Here is a 6,229-nt window from a genome sequence, read left to right as displayed (position 1 = left end):
TTTTGAAGTACCCGGGCCTCTCCCTGTTGTGGCCTCTCCCGTTGCGGAGCACAGGCTCCGGACGCGCAGGCTCAGCAGCCTTGGCTCACGTGCCCAGCCGCTCCGCGGCATGCGGGATCTTCCCGGAACGGGGCACGAACCCGTGTCCCCTGCATCGGCAGACAGACTCTCAACCACTGCGCCACCAGGGAAGCCCTAGTCTTTCTTGAACTTTTCTTTCAGCTCTAATATTCTATATGATATAATTATTGTTATCCTTTCTAGTGTTGAAACATATGATCCCTATGCCTATTCCTATATTGCACTTATTTAAAGTAGATAATTAGTTAGAACTATAATCCAAGACCAAGAAATTTTATTGTCATGATTATAAGGGAAAGGTTATGATGTCAGTTATAATTTTACTATAATGTCAATTATAGTAAATAGTCAAGTATCCCATTATGACACAAGTTTTATAGGGATAATGAGGTCTTTTGGTCAATAAATCATTCCATTCTAGAGGCTTCTGAGCAGGAAGGATAATGGCATCCATTTGAATCTGAATCTTTTCACACATCTTCCCCCAAGAAACTATAAGTTCATCACGGAGCACTGATTAAATCACACGTGACCCATGTCATCAGCATTACTAGGAGGCAGGGAATATGCCAAAGTTCAAATTACTTATAAGTTAAAAAAAAAAAAAAAGAAAGTCCAACAGCAGCTGCTATGAGCCTGTGGGTACAGAGAGTAGGGTACCGAGATGTTTAAGAGACTACGTGAAAAAGAGAGAGAGAGAGAGATTAGGACATAGGCAAAATGAAGACAGTCATCCTGTGAAAGAAAAGCACAAGTAAATGCCAAAATATGAAGACAAGTCAATATTTACTGGCTCTCAGTACTGGCCACAGGAAAGGGACTCAAAATCAAGCAAAATGCAAACTGGCACCCTCAGACAAGTGTCATTTCCATAAAAGAAGACTAGCATCTAGAATGTACAAAGAACTCCCAAAACTCAACAATAAAAAACTAAAATGTGCCCAAGACATGAAGACACATTTCACCGAATAGGTAAAGAGATGACAAATAACCACATGAAAAAATGCTCAACATCATTAGCAATTAGGGAAATGGAAAATTCAAACCACAGTGAAATATCACCACATACCTATTAAACTGGCTAAAATAAAAAATAGTGACAATACCAAGTGCTAACAATGATGAAGGAAAACTGGCTCACTCACGCATTGCTGGTAGGAACGTAAAATGGTATAGCCCCTCTGGAAAACAGCTTAGCACTTTCTAAAAAACCTAAATGTGCACCTACTGTATGCAATCCGGGACACTTTTTCCAGAGAAATGAAAATTATATTCATATAAAAACCTATAGGGACTTCCCTGGTGGCACAGTGGTTAAGAATCTGCCTGCTAATGCAGGGGACACGGGTTCGAGCCCTGGTCTGGGAAGATGCCACGTGCCGCAGAGCAACAAAGCCCGTGCGCCACAACTACTGAGCCTGTGTGCCACACCTACTGAAGCCTGCGCATCTAGAGCCTGGGCTCTGCAACAAGAGAAGCCACCACAGCGAGGAGCTCACGCACCGCAACGAAGAGTAGCCCCCGCTCGCCGCAACTAGAGAAAGCCCACGGGCAGCAACAAAGACCCAACACAGCCAAAAATAAATAAATATATTTAAAAAAACAAAAACCTATACATGAATGTCTATGACAACATGTTTTCCCACTTCCAGGTCCTCTTTAACTGTTCCCTTTCTTTTTAAAATTATTTTTAATTGTGGTAAAATACACATAACATAAAACTTTCAATCCTACCCATTTTTGTGGCATTAAGTATGTCCACATTCCTGTGCAACCGTCACCACCACCCATCTCCAAAACTCTTTATCTTGCAAAACTGACTCTCTACTCGTTAAACAATAACTCCCCATTTTCTCCAGCACCTAGAAACCACCAAGCTACTTTCTGTCCTTCTGATGCTGATGTCTTCCTGACAGAGGAAAAACAAATGAGCCCCATAAACCTCCAACCTGGCTTGGTGTTGGGGCTTCCCAGAACCTAACCACCTCAGAGATCTTTCTGAAACTCTCATCTAATGATGTCATTCTCTTGCTTAAAAACTTTCTTCTTTTTTTCTGCCTTTCTGTCTATGCATCAAATAGCATGGTGATACCACCTACACAAAGCTGAAACTATAGGAGATACAAGGAGAAATATCCTAATAGTAAGAGACTAAGACACCACTCTCAGTATAAGACAAATAAAGTAGGTTAAAAAAAAAAACAAGAAAACAAGAAAAGCTACAGAAGACTTAAAAAACAAAATCATAAATGTTATGGCTATATATCAAACTTTACATATAATAAAGAATAAACCTCAGCATACATGACTAATCATCAAAATTGATCAAATATTAGGTTACAAAGAAAATTTCAGTAAATTTCACCGAGTAGAAATATTATAAACAACACTCTCTGACCACAATGAATAACAAATAGAAATTAAGAACAATTAAAAAAAACAACAAAAAAACCCTTCCACCTGAAAAAAAACAAAACTATTAACTCCTGGGGAAAATAGGCAAATGAACCATAAACTACAGAATTTCCAGGAAAAGGATAATGAAAATACTATATATCTGGATTTATGGGATATATAGCTTTAGATACCTAAATCAGTAAAAATGAAAGAATTAACTAAATTCAATTCTCAATTCAAAAGCTAGAAAAATAACAAAAGAAACTAAAAGAAAGCACAAGGAAAAATGGTCAAAAGACATAGACTATTCACGAAAAATATTAAAATAGCCTTAAACATATGAAAAGATGTTTAACTTTTGAATAAGATAAATGCAAATTAAAACACTGAGATACTATTTCTTAACCATCAGATTAGCACAAGTTCAAAAGCTCGACAACATATTGTTTGGCAGAGTGTGGAGAACGAGGTACTCCCTCCCATGCATCGGTGGTGGACATGTAAACTGATACAGCCGCTATGGAGGGGAATTTGGCAACAGCTAACAAAAACGGCAGTTTCCCGCTCCTAAGAAACCATTACACCAGGCAACATACATTGAAGTAGTAAGGTGTCGTTAAAGAGGCATCATGTATGGAACCTATTATAAGATGGTTCAGAAGAAATAAATAATGAGGGCAGATGGGAAAAGACACAGAGAATATGATAAAGCAAACATGGCAAAATGTTAAGCCCTGATGAACCTAGGTTTAGGCAAAAATACTTTATTCTTCTTGCAACTTTTCTTTATGTATAAAATGGTTTTTTTTTTGTTTGTTTTTTTTGGTCGTGCCACACGGCTTGCAGGACCTTAGTTCCCCAACCAGAGATGGAACCGGGCCCTGGCAGTGAAAGCACCAAGTCCCAACCACTGCAATGCCAGGGAATTCCCTCAAAGTAAGTGTTTTAAAATAAAAAATCCTACATAGCGAACATTATTTTTATAGAATGATTAGGGAAAAGGCTATTTTTTTTAAAACTTTTTTTTCTGAAGAAATAGAGACATGCTCTGATAAAGCTATAATTTAATTAAATATCTTTGTTTTCATTAATGATGATTAATATTTTGTGCATAAAAAATGTAATTTTGGGCTTCCCTGGTGGCGCAGTGGTTGAGAGTCCGCCTGCCGATGCAGGGGACACGGGTTCGTGCCCCGGTCCGGGAAGATCCCACATGCCGCGGAGCGGCTGGGCCCGTGAGCCATGGCCGCTGAGCCTGCGTGTCCGGAGCCTGTGCTCCGCAACGGGAGAGACCACAACAGTGAGAAGCCCGCGTACCGCAAAAAAAAAAAAAAAAAAAATGTAATTTTAAGTTATCAACTAGGGATTCCAGTAGAAACCACACTGAACTCAAATATGGGAGGACCCTGATCTATTATCATCCAACATGACTTGTACAAAAGATCACCTCCTGTGGGCTTTGAGTTTTCCATCTGCAGAATAGGAACAGACTACCTGCATTATATGCTTACGGGGAAGATCAAATAAATAATATGTATCAAAGTACTCTTAAAAATGCAAATGTCGGGACTTCCCCGGTGGCGCAGTGGTTAAGAATCCGTCTGCCAATGCAGGGGACACGGGTTCGAGCCCTGGTCCGGGAAGATCCCACATGCCGCGGAGCAACTAAGCCCGTGTGCCACAACTACTGGAGCCCGTGTGCCTAGAGCCCGTGCTCCGCAACAAGAGAAGCCACCGCAGTGAGAAGCCCGCGCACCACAGCGAAGAGTAGCCCCCGCTCGCCGCAACTAGAGAAAAGCCCACGCATGGCAACAAAGACCCAATGCAGCCAAAAAAAAAATAAATTAAAATAAAATAAAATTTAAAAAATGCAAATGTTACAGATATGTATGTATCGTGTAAAGGTCCTTGATTAATGACTTTCACTTTGGTAGACAGGAATAGTTATATCACCATCTTGTAAAAATGATTTTTTTCCCTAGACTGTATTATTTAGAGCAGGGGTCCCCAACCCCCAGGCCGCGGACCAGTACCAGTCCAAGGCCTGTTAGGAACCGGCCGCACAGCAGGAGGTGAGCGGGGGCTAGGGAGTGAAGCTTCACCTGCAGCTCCCCATTGCTCGTGTTACTGCCTGAACCATGCCCCGCCCCCAGGCACCCTTCGTCCGCAGAAAAACTGTCTTCCACGAAACCGGTCCCTGGTGCCAAAGAGGTTGGGGACAGCTGATCTAGAGGCCATGTTTTCAGTCCCATCCTACAGGCATGCCAGAGATAAAACATGTATGTTAAAGGATAAAGAAATCCACATCTCTTGTGAAGAAAAGGGAACCCTTGTGCACTATTGGCGGGCATGTAAATTGGTGCAGCTACTATGGAAAACAGTACAGAGGTCCCTTAAAAAACGAAAAATAGAACTACCATATGATCCAGCAATTCCACTCCTGAGTATACATCTGGGAAAAATAAAAACTCTAATTTGAAAAGATACTTGCACCCCAATGTTCATGGCAGCATTATTTACAATAGGCCAAGACATGGACACAACCCAAGTGCCCATCAACAGATGATCTGTTTAAGAAGGTGTGGTGTATATTTACAATGGAATATTACTCAGTCATAAGAAAGAATGAAATATTGCCATTTACAGCAACATGGATGGACCAAGAAAATATCATATTAAGTGAAGCAACTCAGACAAAGACAAATATTATATGATATCACCTATATGTGGAATCTAAAAAATAATGCAAATGAATCTATATACAAAACAGAAACAGACTCACAGACATAAAAAACAAACTTATGGTTACCAAAGGGAAAAGGGGGGGGGATAAATTAGGAGTATGGGATTGACAGATATAAACTACTATACATAAAATAGATAAGCAACAAGGATTTACTGTATAGCACAGGGAACTATATTGAAAATCTTATAACAAACTATAATGGAAATCATCTGAAATATATTATATATACATATAACTGAATCACAATTGCTGTATGTTTGAAACCAACACAATATTGTGAATCAACTATACTTCAATATAAAAATTAAAAAAAAAAAAATCAACATCCCAGCTGCAAAAGGAAATCAGGCCACTGGTCAATCACTTAAACATTAGGGCCTTTTCTTCCAAATGCTCTGATTTTTAAAGTTGAACTGCTCTTTGGTACCAACGATTCTTATCACTTAAACTTTGACTAAAAGCCCACAGATCTGTTTTAAGGGTGGAGAGAGAGTGACACTCATGATCGATTAGCTAGCTGGAACCTGTGGTTGGTTCTCCTAGCAATTGTTGATATCTAGACTATTTTCAGGTAAAACAAGATCACATTTTAGGAGCTACAGAATATCTGCTCTTCTTCCTTTGAAAAGGTAACAACACTTCCTCCTTTGTTTAAAGCTAAGAAACTGAATGATTCGATTCCCTATTTTAATTAGGTTACATCAACAAAGAAAGTTCACTGAAACTAATTTTTGGTTAATTTTGCGGAAACCTCTGTTTCTCTTTCTTAGAAAAGTTGTTACTATTATGAATACTCTGCATCTTAATTTACCCTATTTCTTATTTAAAATTTAATTTTCAAAACAGGCTTTCATATTGGTAAATTTAAAAATGAGTCAGGGGACTTCCGTGGCAGTCCAGTGGTTAAGACTCTGCACTTCCACTGCGGGGGGGTGCGGGTTCCATCCCTGGTCAGGGAACTAAGATCCCACATGACGCACGGCCAAAAAAAAAAAAAAAAAAAAA

At 39.6% G+C, this 6,229-nt stretch overlaps 1 protein-coding gene across 1 annotated transcript in view; it reads right to left on the bottom strand.

The window, feature by feature from the left end:
- SIM1 (SIM bHLH transcription factor 1) overlaps window positions 1–6,229 on the bottom strand; it is a 69,466-nt gene that overhangs the window by 8,190 nt on the left and 55,047 nt on the right. The window lies entirely within an intron of this gene.

This window comes from Lipotes vexillifer, unplaced genomic scaffold (assembly GCF_000442215.2).
Source record: "Lipotes vexillifer unplaced genomic scaffold, Lipotes_vexillifer_v1.1 scaffold2083, whole genome shotgun sequence".
Classification (NCBI taxonomy): Eukaryota; Metazoa; Chordata; class Mammalia; order Artiodactyla; family Lipotidae; genus Lipotes; species Lipotes vexillifer.
This window is presented reverse-complemented; position numbering and strand designations above follow the sequence as displayed.